The sequence below is a fragment of the Protopterus annectens genome, chromosome 1.part0 (assembly GCF_019279795.1).
Source record: "Protopterus annectens isolate FY-2018-M chromosome 1.part0, PAN1.0, whole genome shotgun sequence".
Taxonomy (NCBI): domain Eukaryota; kingdom Metazoa; phylum Chordata; order Ceratodontiformes; family Protopteridae; genus Protopterus; species Protopterus annectens.
Window position 1 is genome coordinate 563,565,620 of NC_056725.1, and position 24,007 is coordinate 563,589,626.

At 37.3% G+C, this 24,007-nt stretch overlaps 1 protein-coding gene across 1 annotated transcript in view; it reads right to left on the bottom strand.

Annotated features, from left to right (window-relative positions):
* The window catches only part of KCNK2 (potassium two pore domain channel subfamily K member 2), a 2,050,773-nt gene that overhangs the window by 1,982,200 nt on the left and 44,566 nt on the right, over nt 1–24,007 (bottom strand). The gene's annotated exons all lie outside the window — the stretch shown is intronic.

Sequence of the window (24,007 nt, forward strand, 5' to 3'; positions counted from 1 at the left end):
AAATATAGCATGTCTGCATCACAGAAATCTAGTTACATCTGCCAATAATACAAATATATACGTATCCCTTTGTGTATGTGTATGTGCGTCTGTATGCATCTATCTATCTATCTATCTATCTATCTATCTATCTATCTATCTGTCTTTATATGATTTTCTAATGAGTGAACTATCACATAAGCAAATCTAAATATAGTGAATCACTAAAAAATTTAAAAATATATATTTTTTTAGAGGGACAAGCACAACCCCCGATCCTCCTATTATGGTACAAAACACATTATGGTGCTGTGGTAGCGTTGTCACTGTCCAGTTTGATTCTCAGCTAGAGCGTCTTCTGCATGGAGACATGTGTGAATGGGCATACCTTTGTTGAAGGTTGTGCGTCAGGGCTGGTAACTCAGCACGTAAAAATCAACAACCAGTCATTAGTGGACTGGAGTTTCACTGTGGCGACCCCTAACCGGGAAAAGCCGAAAGATACAACATTGACTCCAAGATCGCACAACAGCGAGGTAAGGACAAATTCCCAGATCCCTCTTTCCTCTGATCTGGCAAGGAAAGCAGATAAGAGTGTTTGCTTTTATGAACCTTTGCCATAACAGACTACAACTTTATGTGTGTGCAAACACAAAAAAATATCTTTTACTTGGGATAAATATCCTCACACACACAACATAATAGCTTTGCCCCCCCAATACCCACTTACTTATATATACCAAATCCATAGTTGTACAACCACGATGAAAGGACAACCAGCCCAACCTACAAAAGCTATTCTTGCATGCTAGTTGACCAAAGCAGATACCGACTAAAAGTTCAATTTCACTGTCACAGCATTATTTGACCTTCACCCCCTATACATACATATATATATATATATATATATATAATATATATATATATATATATATATATATATATTATAAAAGAGTAATTGAATGGATTGGAAGTTCTAAGCATACACAATTTAATTTGGTACTCACATGTTTCTGTCTTAATTTCGCTGTCTCTAAGTTGAAATCCCATATGTGGCACATAAATCTTACTCCAGCATGTAACTTCATTCCTTAGTTAACACAAACAAATTTGACATATATTCTCTTGCAGCTGATTTGAATGGTAAAAATATATGCGGCACGTGACTGCAAGTCAAACTTATTGCTGATACATGTGCTATAGACTAACAAAGACCTAGTATATACAATGAACTGTTTGCACCTTATGCCCTTGAGGTGTTTATAAGGTATTAAGCCAGTAACATGTGTACAGTGAAATATGCACCTGCTATGAGTAAACATGTCACCAGACAAACTGTTTCATTTCACTACAACCCTGCTGTTGAAAAAACATTTTCTACGCATTATGTTTTACTTGAAAATAAATAAAATATAAAAGATAAAAATGAAATAAAGAATCTCCACAAAGGCGGCAATAACACAGACACTATTAACTTCCATCCTATAGCTATTCTTTCACCTCGTTCTAAAATCCTCGAAAAGTGCATTCATAACCAACTCTTGCCATACCTAACACACAGTTTTCTTACCCTAACACAACATGGTTTCAGGCCTGGCCACAGCGCTACCACTGTACTTCTGTCCTTCATTGACACCATTAATCATGCTCATGACTCAAGGAAAATCGTATCCACCCTTTACTTAGATCTCTCCAAAGCCTTTGACACTGTCTCACATCCTCTACTCTTATCTCAGCTTTCCTCCCTCAGTTTCTCTCCCTCCTTCATAGCCTGGTTTACAAGCTATCTATCCAATAGACAACAAGCTGTTAAATGGAAAAATTCCACTTCATCCTTTCTCAACAATCCCTCCAGCATCCCCCAAGGCTCTATTCTCGGCCCCTTACTTTTCAATATTTTCATTAATAACTTTCACAAATCTATAGATAATGCTGCACTGATCTAATATGCTAATGATTCCACAATCATCTGTACAGCAAACTCTCCCTCCAAACTCCTTCAAAAAACCCAAACAGCATTCTTCAATACTGAAACTTGAATGCTAAACAACCATCTCACTCTCAGTGCTAACAAAACAAAAATCATGATATTCTCTCTGAGAAATTTCACCATAGATAAAAGCTCCTTTAAAATAAAAAGCCACAATAACACTCTAATCGATATTGTACCTCATACCAAAATACTCGAGAGTCATCACTAATGAACATTTAAAATTCAGTATCCACATCCAAAATAATATCAAGATAACACCAAAAACTAGGTCTTCTATACAGACAAAATCGCTATCTAACCACTTCCACCAGACGTACTCTAGCCTCCTCCTACCTGCTCTCCTCTCTTATGTATGGTGCCCATCTACTTATTCATCTCCAACTTAGCCTAAAAAACAAACTGGAAACCTGCTACAACAAAGACTGTAAATTTGCCACAAGGTCCAAATACTCTACCCATCACTGCCATTCATCCATTCCCTAAACTGGCTTGAGCTTCCTAATTTCCTGAAATTCATACAACTCACCACTGCTCACAAACTCATATTCCAACCCTCCATCTGCCCCTCTCTTTCATCTATCTTAAACTTTTACTTCCCCAGTCGTACTCTTAGATCCGAAAACTAAAACCTCCTTAAAATCCATAAACCCTTTTGCCTGGCTGGCCAATTACTTCTATCACACTCCGTAGCTAAACTATGTAATTCTCTTACCCCCCCCCCCCCCGCTGTACTCACAACCACTCTAATTTCAAATCTCTCTTTCATTGTTACCTTACCTCAAACTGGGACTGTTCCTGTCCCCTTCCCAATTAAATTACACTGTTGTCTTTTTCAAACCTCCATTAAATCTCATCTACTATCACCTCTGATCATTAACATTATTATTAGAACAAACACTAAACATGTATAAACACTTTATAAACCAAAAAACGCACCAGCAGGGTTTCCTGACTCCAACCAGTTTTATTTATCACAAATTGTTAAGCACTTTTATCAATCCAAGTTGACTTCATCAGAACAATTACTCATTTTCTACCTCTTCCGCCTATCTGCTACATTCACTTTCATTTTCAGAAAAGTTGCTATCATCACTGTCAGACATCTTTGTAGGTTTATTTTAGAATTTTGCTCATTAAACCGAACAAGCAGATACTGCATACAGGTTTAATTGCCATTATGTGGCAGCAACAATATGTAACAGAGGTGTGGTCCATCCATGGCAAAGCATGAGGGTCTATCAATTATCTCATCCCAAATAGACACATACTAGATCTCCCTAGAATGATACTAGTTATTAAGCTAGTCAGTGAAGCCAATTTTCTTGTTTTATTTGATGGCAAGATACCTTTCCAACCAGTGTCTTTCCTGCTTCTGCCACATGAATAATAAGGTAGATTATATCCACCTGCAGTTCGCCTAAGGTGGAGCACCTAAGATCATATAGCCACCTAAATGGTCCATCATCAGCTCATTGTTGTATCTGTCAGTGCAGTGGAGTCTAAGAGCCTGCATAATATCTCAGAGTCTGTTTCAGGAAAGAATGCTGTCACCTTATTCTTGTTCAGCGTCATAAGTCATAAGGGTAGTGTCAGTATGCTCACAAAAGAATCACGCACTACCAAAACATTTCCTAGAAGAGATACATCCATTGTAAGACTTCAAGGCTTATGACATGCACTTTGAAGTAATGCATCGAGTTTAGTGTCAACAGAGCCAAGCATTCTATCAATCATGTTACATAAGGACACATGCAAAAAAAGAAATAATATAAACATTAAAAGGTTGAGTGTTACCAATTTACATTCTTAAAAAGGTCTTATTCATAACCTAAATTTACTTTTCATGTATTCCTGTCTAAATAATTTCTTATTGGTCATATGATCACAGTGACACGCTAAAATTCAAACTTAAAGTCATCTTATCATAAATTTAGAAAGCAAGTAATATATTTATATATTTGGAAACCCAGGGTTGCTGTACCCAACTGATATCCATAAAGATTATGGTGTATACAAAATATCCTAACTAAAGCTGATATCCTTAAGGGCTAATTTGCATATATCCCATGTTGCCTCTGATACAAGATGCTTAAGGTATCACACAGAAGAAAGTCTAGCTTTGCTAGATTTTTCTTTTTGTGTTTTTTAACCAGTTGGTTTTCCTGTGTGACCTTTTTACTCATTGTTTTAGTTTGTTAGTTAGGATATTTTGAAGACACCCTAATTTCTATGGATATCTGCTGGGTATGACATCTCTATGTTTCCAAAAGTCAAGCATTCCTCTTATGCTGTGCTGATGATGCCATAAGAAGCCAGAAACATCTATGTCTGCAGCTAGAGGGGTTTGGCTTTAGTGGCCTTAAATTGTCTATAAATAGACTTAAAGGTAAAGGAAAAAGTCATGGACATTCAGAATTGCTATATAGCTAAAACACTTGATATCCTTAAGGGGTATTTTGCATGTATCCCATATTGCTTCTGATACAAGACGTTTAAGGTACTGCACAGCCTTACCATAAACATAAATTCTAAAAATCTAAACTAAGTTTAAATGTAGTCCTTCTATTTAGATGCAAATACACAGTTCTTCTTTCAATGAACAAGGACCAAATTAGCATAAATGTGATTACATGATACTCCCATAGCTAATCTAAATTCCTGGTAGTAATATTCTCTATCCAAATAGAAATACTTATTTTTTAAAAGCAATTGCTTACATTATTCTACCAATCTACTATCTACAGTGTTTAGAACATAACTATCCAAAATAATATATATGAACAACTCCAGTCCTTTACAGTCAGTGCAACTGTATTTAGATTTTTAATATTAGCTATTACTAATAACATATTTATATCTCATTTTGATTTCTCAATTCTTTCAGAAAATGCCATGCATGAATCTTTTTTTAAATGTGTTTAAATTTATTCAAAACCATTTTTATCAATAAAAGTCACTAATGGTTCTGTTTTGAACCCTTTTGCCAATATAATACAGTGAAAAGTTGGATTTGGATACCCAAGGTGCTTAAAGAAAAGATAAGCAACAACCCCAGCCCTTGCAATAGTAAAACAGAAAAAAATCTGCACCCACCCACACCTGCTGCCATCATATATATATATATATATATATATATATATATATATATATATATATATATACATACATACATATTTGTAGTTTACTCATTTGCATGTACCTCATGTGGGGAAAAACAAGAAAAAGTTGAGATCTAGAACTTATGTACCAGAATGCCCATTTTACACCAGCACATGTTCTTGTAGTACGTATGAATGCACTGGATACAAGGAAGGAACCCAAAGGTTTGTAGATTGACTGGAAGTCCAGTCCTTGGCAGGATATGAAACCATATACAGTAGTTATGGCTTTGTAACAGTGATCTAACCAAACATCTTCTGTTATGGTTAGTTAGGTTAAGCAACTGTACTATTCCCAAGGAGAAGGAAACAGACAAGTAGCTTCAGGCATGTTGAGTAGGTAGGTATTTAAGTCATCACAATATCATTTGTGCCTGGGATGCATCTGGACTGTACAGTGGGTAAGGCGACTGTCAATAAGTAATTTAACGCACAAATAGGTGGTGTTTGGTGGAAGCATACCAAACAGGGCTGTTGTGGAAAAATTTACTGTAGGCAAAGTTAGGGAACAATCCCCTTTGAGGTAAAGGGCTGGAGTGACTAAGGTAAGGAAAGTTTCTGTTTGAGACTGGGGCACAGTCTTGTGAATTACATCGCAAGCATATGCCTTTTTGTATAAATGCCAGCAACAAGATTTGTTGTTATCTATAGCACCATATGTGGTTTCAGAATTTCTTTGTACTATTGTCTCTTTAGAAAGTTAACCCAGCTAGCTTCTGAATCTCTGTGGTAATGACCAAAGGTCAATGACTAAAATATTTGAAAAGACAGTGTTAAACGCCCTGCTGGAAGAAGTCAGCCAAGACAGGGAGTATTTGGCATGTAGGTTGGAAGGACAGCAGGCCACAGTCTCATCAAGTGTCAGTAATTAGTAACTTGAGGTAGGGGGAATAATGAGTAATGAAAATTAATGAAGCTGCTCCTCTAAATCTCTAAGAAGGAGATACAGAAGCAACATATCTAATTCAATTCAGTATAAAAATTCAGGAATTGTAATCATAATATACAGGGCATATGTGGATAGTATAAAAAGGGCTCACAGCCTTCTCTGTGGTTTAACATGAGAATGCTGGGCTTATATCTTTTTTGTTGCTGCTTTAGTCTTGCGGTTTCTTTTTTTTTTTTTTTTTTTTTTTTTTTTGGATGATGAAAAGGAAAACCTTAGCAGTGAGAGTTTTGAGGTATCCACAGCATTTGCAGGCAGCAAGGCTCTCGTTTTATAGTTATTTGGTGAAATGTTGTAGTTCCCAGAGAAATTACAGCAGTGCTGTAGCTCTGCATGCACTGCTATGCATGTTTGTTTATATACACTTGACGGCACTTTCAAATTATTTTGAAACTTTCTTGTGGTCTATATGAACCTCTCCTAGGCAGGAGCTGTATCCATTGAAATGTCTCCAACACAAAGGTGTTCTAAGCAGCACTACTTTTTGTTGCTTATGTGGTATTGTAGGTTTTCTGGGAAAAAGCTAACACCAACAGTAATGAGTTATTTTCAGCATTTATAGGCAGCTATGCTCTTGTTTTATACTTTGGAAAAAATAATGTTTCCACAAAACAGGCATTACAACAGTGTTTAGGCAGATAAGCTATTTAGTGCTGTCTCCTTAAGCACCTTGCAGCTGATCTTTCAAATAACTGCAGTATTTAGTAATTGTTTATACTGACTGCGTTTAAGCCCTGTGATGTTATTGTTGTTATTTAAAATGATAGGTTCTTGGATAGACTGTATGGCATTGGGTCCCTCTCTCACTCATGGATGAAATGGAGACTTTTTATCTTCAGGACCTCCCATATTGGGGATTTCTTCTGCAATGTTTTAGTTGCAAATTGTACATAAAAAATAAAGAAATATTACCTTCCCAAATCAAAATTCCCTGTAATTGATTGTACTTTCATAAATGCTATGAGGTTCTGAAGATACAAAGTACAATGGCCACTGATGAAACAAACGGACTGCAAAGTGGCATTATGCACCAGTCCAGAACAAGGCAAGTTGCAGGTTATTAGCAAATAAACAATAGTCAGTAGGGGTAATCCTGGAAAGCAGTCTATAAGGAATGGAGTGAACTTAACAACTAATGGTTTAAAGACAAATGGTAAGAGACACAACACATAGCTTTCAACTTTCCATCTCCACAGCATGGAAAACTCTCTCTCTTAATGTGGAACAAATCGTCAAAATGTAGAACATTACCTCTCAAAATGTGGAAGAAGCTGACAAAATGTGGAACACTAGCCCCCATAATGTGAAGAAATGGTCAAAATATGGAAAACTTGTAACAGCTTCAATTTGAAAGCTCACTTCATGGTTACAATGGGTTTCTTCATACTTAAAATGTTATTTTATTGAATTAGTATAACTCAATATTATTTACTATCCATAGTGGTTAAACAATTCTTAGTAATATGTGGTAGATACTTTCAGTGTTGTACAGCATGGAACATGGAATTTATACAACACAAAATGAGAAACATCCCTCATAATTAAGTACATTTGAGTGGTGTGTGACACCTTACTGATGGAAGCTATAGAAACTCACACCTCACTACAGGACACAAAAAGAACAATCTGACTGGAAGCCCCCAAAAATTAACACAAATCTTATGTAACAGGAATAGCCAAAGAGAATGGAAACCTAGGGAATATAAAATCTGAGGAAAGTAGCTCTGTTGAGGTCCCTAATTCTTTAGGTAAGCAAGAGACACCAAAAACATTTTATCAATGAACAGGTGTTGCAATTGGTGCTCCTATCATAGATGTTTAGTGAATATGGTCCCGGGAATTCATTGAAGTAAATCGACTTTAGCCTGCTTAGGCTGTAGCAAACCAACAGACAGAAGAAAAGCTATTACTGATCTACGGCTGCGTGTATGTATGTATGTATTTATTGCATTTGAGAACTAGGGAGATGGATTCATCAGAAGACTCTTTAATGCTGTGATATTGGCCCAAAGGGCAATATTTGAAATTATAGAGAAGAGAGAAGGAGAAACAGAGCAGATGTTTACCACAAGACTGAAAAGAAATGACAGATCAAATGTTTACACTATAGACTGCGAAGGAGTAATTGAGGCAAATATTTACACTGCACCTACAGACTGAGAGTATTTTGAAAACACGTTAAGAAAAAAAGGAAACAGAGTACTGCACCAAAAGAACATAGCTCATATGGTGACATTCCCACTTACTATAATCGATTCTTTTCCTTATGCAATATTTACCCTGGAATGCAGGAACGAAATATTTATACACACACACACACACACACACACACACACACACACACACACACACACACACACACACACTCACACACACACACTCACACACACACACACACACACACACACTCAAAGACACACTCACACAAACACACACACACACACACACACACACACACACACACACACACACACACACACACACACACACACACACACACACACACACACACACACACACACACACACACACACGCACACACATGCACACACGCGCACACACACACACACACACACACACACACACACACACACACACACGCATAAACACAGAGATGTGACCATCAATTATTTTTGAATGTATGTATATAACTGTATACAGTATTACTGCACTTTCTTACTCAAATACATTATATATTCTGCTTTATTACTGTACACTCTATATATTGTACACTTGTGTAATTTCTTATCATACTATAACATGATATATTATTGTTTACTCTATTAATTTGTACTCATCTCTGAGTTTTGTATTTTTATCATGTATGTGGAGTTTTTCAATTTTTTTTTTTGTTTTGTTTATTTTTTTATGATTGTCATGTATATGGAGCTTTTCTCCCCAGGTCTCTGCTGAAAACGGACACCTCACTGCCCAGTCAGACCAACCCAGTAGTCAAATATAAAATAAATAAAAAAATACAGACCTTTCATTCTTGTGTATACCTCAGATGTTTCCTTGCAATCAAATGAATGAACATGTACATCTATAATGATCTAAAATATATATTCAGCTTGCTGCTGGGAGAACCATATAGTGCAAACCATTGTAACCCCAATACCTTCCGAACTTCTTAGCTCAAGAATCTGAGACAAAGTCCCGCAATCAGGAACAGGTTTTAAATATTGGTCCTTTGTATACCTAGAAAGTTGTCACTATAACAGGTTTTGCATTAGCAATCAGTTTTTGAAGGGTATGAAGTCTGAAACTCACATAAATGTCATTATTTAGTGCCTGTAGCCCACAGTGCTTTACCAGAAACCCACAACGTTTATAAGGAACAGACTATGAATATGAGGAAACAGTAGGGAAGTGTGCCCTCTACATATACATGCACACAAAAAAAGCACATATGACCATCAGTTACAGCTACTTGCATGACTGTATACCTCAGATATCTGTTTGAGATCAAGTGATCTCAAATTCATAAACAATGGCCCAGAAATGTAACACAGCTCACTGATCTCAGAACTATTTAATACAATCCACTGCACCTCTTTGCACAACTGATTCATGAATCAGACACAAATTTAGCATCAGGTTTTAGATACTTTCTCTTATATTTATTTATTTATTTAACATTTGTTTACCAGGAAAGTCCGACTTGAAACAAAGGCAATTTTCAGCGGATGGCTGGGGAGAAACACTCCAGATGCATGTCGTTGAAATGCGGGAGGAAACCAGAGCACCCAGAGGAAACTCACATGAACACAGGGAGGCCATGCAGACTCCACACAGAAGGCACTCCATCCGAGAATTGAACCAGAGAACCTCTTGCTATGAGGTAACAATGCTATTGCTGCACCACTGCACCATTATATACTTAGAAAGTTTCTAGCATAACACAGTTTGCATTAGCAAGCATTTTCTGAAGGATACAAAGTGTAAAACTCACATGCCTATCATTAATTAGTGAGTACAATCAGCAGCAACTTGCTAGAAATTCAGAGGTTTTAGGAGGAACATACCAAAACACCTTACATTTTCTATACTCAAGAATTCTGACCAAACCCAAGAATGATGAGGGGACAAATGATAAATATTATTTTATTTTATTTTTTTCTATTTGTTAACTAGGAAAACCAACTAAACAAAGTGCTCCTTTTCAGTAGAGGTCAGGTTAATTGACTTGCTCATAGTCACACAGCAGGCCTATGGGGACAGAAGGATTCAAACTCAACACATTTTATTACAGGATGCATTCACTTAAAAATTAATAGAACAGTAGGTGCGGCATGGACATCCATATTCTGAATGATAATGAAACTCTAATGAAATGGCGGCCATAACTGACTGACTATAATCCATAGCAATTTACCAGGAAAAAAGAAGTTAACAAGGGGAAGGGCAATAAATAAGAGGAGAAATCAGAGATGCTCTACAAAATGAGAGACAGATAATAGGCAGACTGCTATAATTCACATAGAAGGTTAACATAACAGCAAGTTGTACATCAACATATATTTACTGAAAGACATTTACTGCAATTCTACTGAGTGGCATTATAGACCAGCTGTAATTCTCGGTGAGTCATCAGAAAATGAAAAAGCTCACGATGGTCTGTCAGTATAGAGGATGAAGGTTCTAAACTCTTAATGAGTGCTTCTTGGAGTAAAGGCTATAGCGTTTGACTCTTTCTGCCTCCATTTGCCTACTGTGTGACAGTGCTCCAGAAAGCTTGCTTTTACTCTGGTTTAACAAATAGATTAACCAAGGTAAGAGCATAAATAAGAATAAAAAAACATAGATCACAGGCATTACTGACTGGCTACAATCCATAGGGGAAAATTGTTTTATTAGGGCTCACCAGAAATGAGACATTTGTGGGTATATACACAAGAGAAATGAAATCACTGGAGTCAGCAAAATGTGTTGAGGTAAAGGGATGTTTGTGAACAAATTAAATTAAATCAGTGAAGCGATATTTACGGTACTAATGCACACACATGCCCACACTTCCGTTCTGAGTAACTAGTCCATGGCAACATCATCCAAATCAATCACTGGCATTACAGAAGATGGTTTAGGAGGAGGTCCTGCAAAAATTAAAGAGGCATTCTGAGCATGTGTGTTGTGACAACAGTTCCAGGAGGTCTCTCTTTCATTAGCTATATTTGCACTAATGAGAGAAACTTCTTAGAGTAGCAGAGGTGTCTCAGGTAATTATGGTTGGAATATTTTGCTAGTGCAGTTTCTTTTTCTTTCTTTCATATTAATAAGACCCTCCTCAGCAAGCCCTGGGCCCTAGACAGCTGCCAGCATTACATTGTGGTTGATCTAGATGTGAGTAGCACTGAATGTAACAGATGCATTGAATGTAACATATAACGTTGTGAGGTGTCTACCCTAGTTATTTGCTTCGGGTCCCTATTAATTACTCAAACTTTTTAAAGTTCGAATGTCATATGGTTGACACCATATGATTGAACTTTACAAAGTTCAAAGGTGAAAAGCAACGGCTCCATACGGTGCAGAATGGGAAAATTTCCCTTTTCTGCACTGAAGTGCGATCTCGGAGTTGGTATATTTAAGTAGTGAGGGTGTGGGGAGTGCAGGTGGGTTTGCTCCTCTGTTCAGAGCATTGAGGTAATTTTTTTTTTAATTTTTTATTATATTTTCGATATTTTAAACTTCGACCATATGAGGTTCGAAGTTTTGAAACTTCGAATATATAATATATAGCCTTTGCTTCATAGCAGGAACAGGAAAAATCCTTCAATAGGCTTTATTTTGATTGGCTTTTAAATATGTCAGCATTGCTTTCCTGTCAAGCATTCACTGGGAGTTGATTTAATGTGACAATTACAATCTTTAAGAATGCCTTCTTACCTATGGTTGCATTAAATCTGGATCTAACCTGAGTAAGGGTTTTGCTGCCTGATTTGTAATTTGTTTTTTTAATGAGACCCAGTGTCCCAATTCAAAACTTTTGTAGATCTGTGAAGAAAATGACATAGTTGTTCTTACTTTAACTGGTAACCAGTAAACATATGTTAATAGGAGGCAACTATGGGTTAGTTTATCTGAAAATAGCACAAGTGTACAAATTTTGTTAATTACTGAGTGAACATTTTTGTGCGCCTGCTAGAGTGGAATGTTATTAATGGGAGACTGGATTCAGTCTTGGGGATCAATACAGTTCTTTCTAAGGAGATTTGAAGTTGAGAAATTCTGTTTCACAATTTTAATTGGGAAAGGGCCATGTTAACAATTATTTCAGTTGATTGTCTTTCGGCTTTTTCCCGGTAAGTGGTCGCCACAGCGGAACTCCGGTCCGCTAATGATTGGCAGTATATTTTTACGAAACACCGAGGTGCCAGCTCGACACCCAACCTTCAACGAAGGCACGCCCATTTATGCACACATGTCTCTCGAACGCTACCCAACTGCGGGGAGGACATGCAGACTCCACACAGAAGGCAATCCCAAGACATGCCGAGAATCGAACGGGAGAACCTCTTGTTGTGAGGTAACAACACTACCGCCGTACCACAGCGGCAGTTCGTTAACAATTATTTCAGTATGCCTTGTGAATTCCAGTGAGGGTTCCAAGATTAATTTTAGATACCTTTGTTACAACATAATTGACAAGAAGTTCCAATTTGTGTCCTAAGGAGACCAAAGGTTCTAACCATTTATAATCACTGCTGAACACTTGCTAACGGGTTCAAAACTAGAAAAACTGATTATTACTGAACAAATCCCTGTAAATGACAGAGATGCACATATTTCAGAATGAAACCATGACCCCAAAGGAACTCATTCTTAAAAGGAGTGTCAGTCAGTGTGATAAACCTGAATATGGGGAAATGAGTTATGACCTGTTAACAATATCTTTTTAAACATTTTTCTAAGATATTCCACATGTCAGTTTGCAACTACACATTTAACAGTCTCAGTGCAATAGATTGCACCAATGTTGCAGTTAGGGCCCCTTCTCATTCACAGGGTGAGCAGTACCACGATAGGAAGGGTTACCATTCTATCAGTTGCCAGGTAGTGTGTGATGCATGGGGGTGCATCACCAATGTCTCAGCCTAGTATCCTGGCAGTGCATATAATTCCTATATCTGGCATACTATCTCATTCTACTGCCTCCTCTTCATGGTAGGATGCCCAATAGTCATCTTGCTGGCAAGCAGAAAAATTAACTTTTTTATTTTTTCTACTGTATTAAAGTACTTATTCATGGAAAAAGTGTACTGCTGAATACTAAACCACTTTTCATTTGTTTTATCTCCCCCTCGCACTTCTCTTTCTCTTTTGTGGCCTTTTTTTGGTAATGCTGGATAGTCATTGGAGCCATAGCTCATGACACCAAAGAGAAATCCAAGAGGAGCTGCAGAAGTCAGCTATAACACATCCTTGCCAAGAACTATATTGTCATCGAGAGGGTTTTTGGCCTCCTGAAGAGTCATTTTAGGTGCCTGTTTGAGTTTGGGGGTGCCCTTCAATATGACCCAGCTACTGTATGCAGGATATTTACTACATGTTGCATTCTGCACAACATGATCATGGGCCTGTCTGATGATGATATAACCCACTCTGTCACTGCAGTTCCTAGTTCCATTCCCACTAAGACTAATGATGACCATCCAGCAGCAGCAGCAGCAGTAGTAAGGGACTCCATGTGTCAGGCTTGTGCAGAGCATATGGTTGTGCAGGTAAAGAGGTGGTGTCCAGTCCAGAGCTATAGACCATGACATTCAGGTCAGCGTTTACTTTCTTGTAGTATAATTGATGTACGCAGTGATATCTGTGGACTTTTCTGTGCAGTATGTGGTCTGATGACACTGTTCACCTGACATTCCTTTTCAGCTTTAAATAATATATATATATTTTATTTCAGAACAGTTACTCATATTATTGCTTGCAGAATAATTGATGCTTATAATGGTATCTATGGGCTTTTCTGTGTGGGTTGTGGTCTGCTGTCGCTCTTTATCTGACATTCCTTCTCATCTTTAAATAATACTTTTTTTTTAATTTTAGAATTTTAGAACAGTTACTCATATTAGTGCTTCAGAAGGGCATGCCTGAGCCCTCATTGACTCCTTTTTCAGTGATGGCATAAGGTATCATACACGTAATAATCACATTTGAACTGTTTTGCAAAATAAATTCTAGGGAAGTAGTTTACCTAGGCATGCGTGTACTGAATGTATTCAAGTGGTACAATTAGTGACTGTTAATTCAGTATGTAACATGAGTTCATCCATTGCATTTGAATGAAAATGTATCATATTGTTTTTTTTATATTAAGCAATGCTTTCTCAGTTTAAAGTATGTTGCCTTTTGAGGTGTTGCACATCAAATTATTTTATCATGCACAATAATTTGTAACTTCAGAGACAAAACGTATCATCATTTGTGTAGTGATGAAGGTGAGGTGGCAGCGGTGTTTGTTTACATGGCAGAATATACATTTCAATCTACAATTTCTCATCAGTGTGTTTCCATGAAAACTTGAGTATTACTACTTTTAAGCTGTAGGTAACTGCCAACTGGAATTATGGTAATGTATACAGCATTGGTTCTAATAATTGCAGTCATATGCTGTGATATACTCATTTCTTTCCATAGCTCCATGAGGTCTTAAGGAGCACTATTACAGCACTGAAATGTATACAATTAAAAAGTGTCCTAAGCACCCCCTTTTAATAACTTATTCCCTTTTGATTTAAATCTTTGACTTATGTTTACAAATGTCAAATTGTAGCAACAGAAATGTCACACTTGAATCACAGTAGGTCAAGGTCAAATGAGCCATGCACATCTCCTAAAGACAGGCTAGGTGATAGTGGAAATGATTTTGAAGAGGGACTGTCTTGAAAGCTGGATGGCGATAATGGAAGTGATGTTGAAGAGGGGCTATCAGGAAAGCTGGAAGGTGAGTTGGTCCGATTTCATGACCTGCTTGATGCAGGTGATCTGACAGTGCTGTGGGAATGTGGTTAGAAGCTTGAATGAGAGGTTCTGCTAGCTGTCGATGAATGCTGACATGGCCTGCATGAAATCTCTGTTGCTTATCCTCCCACTAGTTAAAGTATTTTCTTGAGAAGTACTTATAATCTCATGTGATCTTCCTCACATGTCCAGGTAATACCCCATCCTCTTTCCCTTCCAACACTGACTCTGACTTCAGTCTGGTAAGTCCTAACTAGTGTACAAAAGTAGGCAGCCACCAATTGTTGGTGTACCACCATTCTATGCATCAGTGTGATCAAGGCATTATTTCTTCTCTGTGCCATGTCTAAGTCGTGCTGGAAATCCATGCTCATACCCTGGAGGACTCTGACCATTCCCAGCTGACTCTCAGTGGCAGTGCTCTGAGCCCTAACAATGTCATGGCACATTTCCTGTTGAGTAGCCAATGTTTTACATGTCTCCTGAGGTACCTGTAAAAAATGTGTGCACCTAGCACTCCTTTGTAAAGGTGTCACTGTGAGCACTTTTACCTCTGAATGTCTGTCAAGATTCTGAAAGTGTTTATCTGGGTGTGGAGATACTGCTGTAGAGGTCCATAGCTTCTCCTCCTGTAGAGGTGCGAGTACAACGTCAAACCCTGCTTAGCTTTGTTATGCTCTGTCACTTCCTGCAAAGTCGCTATCATGTTGTGGGGTACGAGATACTGATATTATGCTTGTGCCAATTTCCTCAGGTTGCCTCATAAATATAACTATGCTATCATCATCATCATCATCATCTTCACTGGCCATTCTGCTGTTGATATCCTCCACATTTATTGGTAGAGTGGAACTGCTTGTTTCTGCTGCTGAACCTGTAAAAATTATTTGAAAACATTACTAATAAAGCAGGTACATATACTACTGCATGCTGAGAAAGGAGTGTGGAGGACCCTTACCATGCACACTGCCTCCATTCTCAGTCTGAGCAGATCTGTAGAGTTCACCTATTAATATCCATTATCATGTGTTTGAAGTAATCAGTCCATGTCAGTAATCAGTTCTCTTTCTAATTGTACTGTTTTTAAACCAACTTTACTGAGCAGACGTGTGTTTCTGCTGCAGATGTTGGTAGCAGCCAGTGTCCACACCCCCTCTGATTATTACAGTGCCATCATCTTCTGTGTTACAGTCATCTCCATGAATAGAGAGGAGGTATTCCACACCTGGTTTTAATGGGATAATTGCTGGAACCCCTGCCTCTCAGTACAAGTGGGGGCAATTTAATTCTGCCTTGCCTTGCTTCTAGCACATCCTACCATATCAGTAGTCCTCTTCTTGCACTGTGTTAATGTGAGTTTTCTGCCACTCACTACACTAAAGTCTAGGACAACTTGATTTCAGGCCTTTGGCCTGATGTTTCCTGTATGTCATAAAGGCTGTTTGGCCTGATGTTTCCTGTATGTCATAAAGGCTGTTTGGCCTGATGTTTCCTGTATGTCATAAAGGCTGTTTGGCCTGATGTTTCCTGTATGTCATAAAGGCTGTTTGGCCTGATGTTTCCTGTATGTCATAAAGGCTGTTTAGCCTGATGTTTCCTGTATGTCATAAAGGCTGTTTGGCCTGATGTTTCCTGTATGTCCTAAGGCCTGACATGAGCATGTGATTTTCCTCAAGGCTGAAGTTGCCTTTCTCTGCCTTGATCCCTTGTTTTGCTTCATTACTTCACATAAAAAAGGGTACAGTCATACAAAAAATATATGTAATGATCAGTCAAACAACACAACAATGACCATGTGTGCTTGCCATCCTCCTTTAAAAAGTTAGGTAACACAAACCCCATAATTACATACACGTGCACAATCTCAGTCCAGCAAAGTAAAGTTGTGCTTTAGCAAGGTCTGCACTATTGTAAACACATTCACAGCAGTAAAGCAATCATTTTTTTTAGCAGACCCATCCTTCCTCCTAGACCCTACTATTTCCATCTGATCATAACACTGTCATTTTTTCATTCTTCAGTAACACATAGAAATCTTCAAGTAAAGACATATGTATGTTAAGCTAATAGCATGTTTCAGTACTTCATGATTAAAACACATGTATGCAAAATCTCTAAATGGCACAAAAGTAAATGATTTTTCTCAGTGGTCATTAATCATTTCAACTGATGCGGTAATGATTTTTCATTTATTAATGACAGTTTTATACTGTTCACTAAAGCCATGATAATGCACCCATCATATCAGTAAAATTCAGGGTAACTCATTAATTTTATATCATTTTGAAGTGTTTCATATTAAACTTCAATATTATTATTATTTTCTCTTACTTTAAGAAGTCCGCAGTTTCCTAAGTCATTTGCCTCCTAACTTGAGTAATAGTAACTTAACTATCAAGTATTTATTAATAATAGCTTTGTTAAACTTTGCAAAGTCAGCATTTTCATGTATCTCTATAAATCACAGTAATATGTGAACATGTATGGCCACCTATGCACATAAATTGCTCTCAGTTGCTAGTGAACATGGACCTGCGCTCAAAGGAACATGTTGTGAACAATGGAGGACTCTGTACCAGGCCTCAGCAATCTGTAGCATACCAAAGGAATGCAAGCAGGGCCTCAGATACGCTCAAAGCTGAATATATTTAGACAAAACAAAATAGAGTCATATGTATGGCAGTCTGCAAAATCAATAAATTATAATTTCTGTCCATCTAACATCATCCGACACACCTTTTCATCTCAAACCTTTCAACATTTAATAAATGTTGGTAATCACATACATAGGAATATATATTTCAGCAACCCCCCCCCCCCCAAAAAAAAAAAAAGAATAAATGACATTCAGGTTTAATAATACGAGGTAGCTAAGGCAATGCATGGCAGCACAGCAATTGTAAGTAATGCACATTTAACCTACACGTCCTTCAAAGTATAAAGAAAATTCACCAAAAGCTGGGTATGCTCTACCAAAACCATAGATTCCTGACCTACGATGACAGACTGTCCCTGGCTCAGGCTCTTCTTCTACCCTCCCTTCTCTATGCCACCCCAATACTAACTAATATTCAAATGACTATCCTGGCCAAACTCCAACAAACTTACCACAAAACAGAAAGATTCATCACAAACTCCCAACATAACTCACACCACTGCTTCTCACTCAACTCACTACAATGGCTAGTACTCCCTCAACAACTTCTGTTTCAGTTACAAATTATTCACTCTGTACTTTATAAACCATCCTCCTACCCTGTCCTCTCCTCCTTGGTATCCATCTATACACCAACTCGCACACTTCATACTTCTAACCAGCAACTCCTTGACATCTACCAACCCAAAAAACTATCGGTAAACTACTATATAAATCCACCCTATCCCAGGCATGGAATAACCTCCCATCCCAATTGCGCTCCATTACATATCCTATACAATTTAAGAAAGAATTCAAACTACACTTTATAAGAACCAAAACTTGTACTTGCCATGACCCTACCTAACTCCAGTACCACTCTCTAGTACACATTCCAATACAACTTCACAGCATACTTTTTTACCACTCCAATACTATTACTTTCTACCACACCTCATACTATCCTCTCATATATTATCTCCCACATATATTTATCTAACATCTCATTACACCTCTAGATATCCCTTCCACCCCTTTCATGAACTTGCTATACACCTTACCACATCAGTTATACAGCAGCTTCACACAAAAAAAAAATGTTTCTGTTTTTCTTTGCAGTACAGAACTTATGTATACTTGTAGTGTTTACTAATAATGATTGTTTTTAATTGTAAACTAAACTGTTATTTATACTTAAACTGTCTGTAGCTGAAGCTTTTCTCCTCGGGTCTCCACTGAAAATGGGCTCCTGGCCCAGCTGGACTAACCCGGTTAACAAATGTCAATAAATAAAAATAAATAAATAAATACTTAATTACTTTTTGATTGGGTTAGTTCCATAAGGCATAGCTTATTTTCAGGGATGCACTGAAGCAATGTTCATACTGATCAGGGATAATTTAACCAAGGCACAAGGAAAATATCTTTCTCTCCTGACTTCCAGTCACTGCCAGTGTGGAGTTCATATGATCTCCTGATATTTGTGTGAGTATTCTACCACCTCCCAAGGATATGATAGTTGATGGTCTGCACTAACAAAATGTTCATATATTTTAATACATTGCATTGACTTTTGATTTTCTGACCTGGGCTGTGGTTAAGGAATGATCTATAGAGCAACACAGTTAATAAGTCATAAAACAGAAAAATAAAAGAAAAAAAAAACTTTCATAGGATCCGGTACATCCACATGGGCAACCACCAATGAGAAACGGGTCTATAGTAAATATTGAAATGCTTAGACTGTTGAATGCCAGAACGTTGACACCTAAATGTCAAAGTCTAATAAACGTGACAGGCTAATTATGCAAATTTTTCCCAAGGAAAAAATTTACATGGCCAAAAAAAAAAAAAAAACTCTAAAACTCTAATCAAGTGGGGGCCTTCGCCACACACAGCCCCCCCTAACTAAATATACCAACTCCGAGATCACTCTATATTAGGGAAAAGGGCAAATCCCCAATGACGGCCAAGCAAACTTGTTCCCAGAGAAAAAAATTCACGTAATTGGCATGTCACTTTTATTCGACTTTCATGTTTAGGTGTCAACGTTTCAGTGTTCGACAACCTAAGCATTCAAAGATCTAATACAGACCCTGAGAAACCATAGATGGGAACTTATTTTAATATTTGATCCAACTGATGGCATATTCAGAAGTGCAGACAGCAGTTGCCTTAATACTGCACTGCAGTGTTACTTCTGAAATATGAACAGAAAAGTATCTGGTGTGGGGACAGAACCCACAGACTTCTGATATCCCTTACATCAAAAGCAAATATGCTACCTGTTGATCCATTGACACCACTCTGAAGCTATGCCATCTTGCCTCCATATATTTAGATTTTTCCCAAGTACAGTTTTCTGTCCACATTAGTTTGACCTCTCTTGTGTAATCAGTCACTCGTTTATAGTGCTATTACTGTGATCTGCAACAGTGCTCCATTCCATATAGCGTCTGCATCTTCAATTAATTTGCTTAACTATATTCCTAGACACAAGCTTTAGTTCTTTCTTGCTACCCCTGGCCAAGAAAATTAAATGCATTCATTATTTACGGGATATAATGAAGGCAATGTTAAAAAATGGATTTATAAATTGTTAAAAACAGAGTGCAGGACAAAATTCAGATTTTTATTTTTTTGCTTTGGTTTCTTTGTAAGCATAGTAGCTAACAAAACAAATTCATAGAGCTGCCCTAGGAAGTTATAAACTTCATTAGAGTTTCCCCTTTAAAAAGAAACAAGCTGACACACATACACACACACACACACACACACACACACACACACACACACACACACACACACACACACACATACACACACACACACACACACACACACACACACACACACACACACACACACACACACATACACGCACTTCTCATCATAAAAAGCCGAACACTTCACAAAAACTAATGCTGAACACTTCACTTCATAAAAACTAATGCTGAACACTTCACTTCATAAAAACTAATGCCGCAGCCGAACACTTCATTTCTTATCATAAAAACTAAAGCTAAAGCCAAACATCAGCACAGCATAATAAATACCTTACCTCTGCAGTCCTGTGGCTTGTTTCTATCCATCATTATTCCATTCCCTCGTGGCTTGACTGGAGTAGCCAGAAATGCACACACGTGAGCCCTTGAGCTCAGTTTCAACAGGCTGGCAGCCCATTTCACAGAGCTGAAGTCATCACGCATGTGATGAAATCAGCTCAAAACACCGGGGAAATAAAATTTAAAATAAAGACAGGAAATCTAGAAATTAAGGGGCGCCACTCAGGAATCAGGTCACCCCCATAATTTGGACCCCAAAACTCGGTAAAAACTGAGTAATTCAGTAAGGTTGGGAGGTATGCCTCAACCTGGTCTGTGACATCAATAGGACTTGCTGGAGGGACAGATTTGTGTCCCAGAGACGCCCCCATCTATGGAATAGACATTCTCTCCACGTCAAGCAAAGTACCTCTTTACCCCCTTTTAAGCGCAATCTGGATAACTGGATGGGAAATAGAAAATACATCCCTGGGATTCTACCCATGTCCCTGCTTGACAAGGGAATTAGGTCCTGATTTGTCTATGCATGGGCTGAACTCTTGGCTAGGCTTATAAGGACGTCAGGGCCAATAGCATAGTAACTTCCTATGATTCTATGATCCTATGAACCAAATGGCTGAATGGGCTGACCAGTATTAGTGAGAAGGCCAGGGTTCTGTACTAAGTATTATTATTATTATTATTATTATTATTATTATTAATCATATTAAACATAGATTTAAAAATAAACTATGAAAAGGTTGTTAAATGAAGCTAATTGCTAGAAGAAATATGTGTAACTGCAAATATGTATCCATAATGTTAATATAATAATGCAAAAAAAAGCATAAACATATTTCTATACAGAACTGCATCTGTATACTAGTATATGGAATGTTTGTGTGATAACATAATTATCTGCATGAATACAAACATACTATATGTATGAGTAAAATAATAACTGCATATATATATATATATATATATATATATATATATATATATATATATATATATATATATCTGCAAATCACAGCTATACATCTGGATGAGTACACTTACAGCTACTTGTTCATGCATTTATAAAGAAAACAAAAAAAAAATCAAGTTTGCATTTCTAAATATTTTCATTTAATACTGCATTACCATAGATAGTAGTTAAATTAGGGTCTATATTAGAAAATCGAACTTTTGAAAGTTCAGCTGTCATATGGTCGACACCATATGTTTGAACTTTCAAAAGTTCAAATATCTAATAAAAAAAAATAATAAACTACACAAAACACCTACCTGAATGTTTTAAGCAGGGGGGCAAGCCCCACACACCCCACTCTTTCAATATACCAACTCCGAGATCGCACTACAGTGCAGAAAAGGGAAATCTTCCCATTCTGTGTTGTACGGAGATCTCCGTTACAACGTTCAAACATTCAAAAATCCGATCATATGGTGTCGACCATACGACACTCGAAATTTTGAATGTTTGAACATTTAATATAGACCCGTTAAATTACATACAGGCAGTTTGTGTGGGCCAGAAGATTATTTATTAGTAGAATAACTGTAAAAAATAGTAATTTGTTCAACAATTGTCCCACAATATTAATTGCACATACAAAATGGCTAAATTCAAGCAACCCACCCTAGTCAAAGTGTAAGCTGGAAGAAGGGGGTGGGGAGGTTGCAGTGAGGAGTGACTACTTGTATTACTTCTATATTACACGTGTATGTTTTTAAATGATCTCTTTATATGCTTAGAATTGTTAAGGAAGAAGACTATTGAAGCACACAGTTTTGTACAGCTAAGTAAATGAAAACTTCCATAACTTGCTACAATGTGTGTGCACCCTCTGATTGAACACAGTTCACAGACTGTTACAGGCACAGCATAATATTTTAAAACACCATTCCACCAAAAGTGTATAAATTTGTTCATAACTTGCAGTAAAGAAAAGCTTGGCAAAGTATGAAAATGCCAGTAGTAATACATATTTCAACAAATGCATACTAAGCAAGAGCTACAGTGAATGGAATACCTTGCAAAAAAAATACTAGTCATATAAGTAATATCAAGGAAAAAAATGTGAAATACAATATATTTTTTTCTCTTTATAGTTGAGAAAGGGATTGCCTAGAACAGACAACACCAGGAGTGAAGAACAGTAAGGCATTTTGTGTATAACTGATTCTGTTAATATTTACATCTATATCTATAGGGACCTAATTTATAAAGCATGGTAGTGAAGCAATACATTGCATTTAGTACATTACTGCAACCAAGAGTGATATATCGATCTATATGTTGTGTCTTTCGGTTTTTCCCGGTTAGGGATCACCACAGCAGAACTCCGGTCCACTAATGATTGGCAGTAGATTTTTAGGTGCTGAGTTGTCAGCCCTGATGCACAACCTTCAACGAAGGTACGCCCATTCACGCATGTCTCCACGCAGAAGACACTCTAGCTGAGAATCGAACCAGACAGCATCTTACTGTGAGGCGACAATGCTACCACATATATATATATATATATATATATATATATATATATATATACACACACACACACACACACACACACACACACACACACACACACACACACACACACACACACACACACACACACACACGGAACTAATTTATAAAAAAGCATGGTAAGTGAAGCAGTAGAGTGCATTCATTACATTACTGCAACCAAATGGGAAAGATGTGTCAATATATAAACTGCAGTTATCTGTGTTTAATTGATTTTACAAGCTATTTATAAAATGTTTCCATACAATATTGCAAAGAAATACATATAAGACACAAATGTCATTACTGTGTTGTGTAGTGACTGCAACATGTAAACCCCACCTGAACTTAACAATATACTCTCCTGACAAATACCATAAACACTTCCCATAAAATTCATCATAAAAATGCATAAGCACTTCCTGTATATTCACTTTAACTTCAATAAAGATTTACAAAAATAAAAATGTTTAAAGTAAGAAAGTGAATAATGTTAAATATGATGTGTGAATTTATTCAGATGATTTTCTCTGTTGTCTCTCCCCCTTTTCTCTCTGCTTTTTTTCTACCCTTTCCATAACAGAGGATGGTTTTGATCAATCAACCCCTGGGTTTATGGGCCCAGTACACATCCGCTGTGCCACTCTGCTGTTCTACATTCTTTTCTCCTTTGTTTCCCCTCTTTCATATATATGTTCCTTTTTCTACAGATTCAAAGTTACATACTTCCCAAGTTAGGTGACACTCACCCTCCGGCCACCCAGGGATGTCCT